The following is a 2,500-nucleotide window of genomic DNA, read 5'->3' on the forward strand; positions in this document are numbered from 1 at the left end:
GTCATCATTATCACGACTTTTATCATTATCATTATTACTGTCATTATTATCATTACTACTACTGCTACTATCATCATCATTATCATTATTATGATCATAATTATTATCATCATTATCCTTATGATTATCATTTCTATCATTTACATTATCAATATTATTTTCATTATTACTGTTATTCTTACTATTATTATTATTGCTATCATTATCATGATTATTATCATAGCATCAGTTAATATCATTATCATTATCATCATCAACGCCATTCTTATTCTTTTATTATCATTGTTGATAATAACAATAATAATGAAAATGATAGTGATGAAAGTAATGATAATAATAATAATGACAGAAAAGATAATAGTAATGTCTTTTTTATCATGATTCTTATTCAAATTGTTATCATCTTTATTGTCACTATCATTTTCATTATCATTATTACTACTGCTATTAATCATATTACTATTATCATTATCATTATTATCATTACTACTCCTTCTCCTTCTACTACTATCACCATTGATAATGTAATAATAATAATAATGATCATTATTGTAATGATAATGATGATGATGATAGTTTTAATGATAACAACATAAACGAGAATAACTACAACGATAATCACAAAAACGGTAATAACAGTGATAAACATAATGATGATAACAACAATAATAACAACAATGATAATAAAAAAACAACTTCCACCTTATCATCATCATCACCATCACCACCATCATCATATCATCATCATCACCATCATCATATCATCACCATCATATCATCACCATCACCATCATCATCATCACTATTACCCATATTAGGAAAATTGCTCGACGGTCGAACTACACGTTAATCGCCCATTGATGACTGGCAATTTTTACAACTGTCGCTATTATTTCTACTTTGTCTGTTCCTCGTTTCATTTTTTCTTTTTTTTTCTTTGGTGTCTGCGTTTTCTCTGTTTGGTGGAATGTTTTTGTAGTATTGGATCCGTTTGTTTTGTTTTGTTTTTTGTTTGTTTGTTTGTATCTTTTTATGTCTTTTGAAGGAGATATGTTTATGGTTTGCTTTTTCCTCATTCATAGATGTCATGAATAAATAAATAAATAAATAGATAAATAAATAAATAAATAAATAAATAAATATACATATACATACATATATACATATATACACACACACATATATATAAGAAATCCCCCTCCCCCCCCCCCCCCCGCATAAAAAAGGGTTGGGGTTGGGAAAGAGATCTATGATTTGGTCACACGCTCAGTACACAAATATTTGTAACAGTACGATGAAAATTGCTTGCCACTTTATAGAACTTCCCTCCCCCATCCCCACACTATACCCCCTACCCCCCACTTCATCTCCCCCCCTCCTCCATCACCTATAATTCCCTACCTCCTTCCCCTTACCTCTTACCTCCCTTCCCCTCCTTCCCTTCCCCCTTACCCTTCACTTACCTCACTCCCCCTTCCTTTCCCCTCCTACCCTCCCTTCCCCCTTCAACTACCTCCCTCCCCCTTCCCTTCCCCTCCTTCCCTTCCCCCTTCCCTTACCTCCCTCCTCACATCCCTCCCCCTTCCCTACCATCCCCATTTCCCCTCCCCCTTCCCCTTCCCCCTACCTACCCACACACGCGCCACCAACCAACCATTTCCTCTCCCCACCCCCACCCCCTCTCCCTCCCCCCTCCTTCCCCCTCCCCCTCTTCCCCCCTCTTCCCACCCTACTTCACCAGCATTCTCCTCCTTCAAGAAAAGTCACCAAGGCTAACAACAGGAATTCTCGGTTGTTGATAGTGCTAACCAAGTGTAAGAATAATTGATAATAATAACACTGGTGGCCATGTAACGTTGATGGTGTAAAGGCTGAGGTAGTAGTGGTGATGGTGGTGATTGTGATGATGATGGTGATGATGAGGACGATGATGGAGGTGGTGGTGATGCTACTGCTGTTACTGATGATGCTTATGGTGATTGTGACGGTGATGATGATGGTGATGATGATGATAATGATAGTGATGTTGATAATGATGATGATTACAATGATAATAATAGTAATGATAATGAAAATTATGATGATATTAATGTTGATAGAAATAATAACAATAACGAAGACTTTAATAATGATGATAATGACAATATTAATGACAATGGTAATGATAACAATAACGATAAAAAAATATAACGACAATGATCACAATAGTAATAATAATAAAATAACAATAATGGTAATAGTGACATAATGATAATGATATATATATAATTATCATAATCATTATAGTATTTATAATGACAAGAGTGAGAATGATAATACTGATGAAAATAACGATAATAATGATATAAAGTATAATAATGATGATGATGATAACGATGGTAAAAATAAAAATAATGATAGCAATTATATTCATAATAATCATAATGATGATAATAACAATAACTATGATGATAACAAAAAGGATAACAATGCTAATGCTAATGATGATAATGATAACAAT

Source organism: Penaeus japonicus, unplaced genomic scaffold, assembly GCF_977035675.1.
Source record: "Penaeus japonicus unplaced genomic scaffold, GWHDUDI00000001_assembly GWHDUDI00000007, whole genome shotgun sequence".
NCBI lineage: Eukaryota > Metazoa > Arthropoda > Malacostraca > Decapoda > Penaeidae > Penaeus > Penaeus japonicus.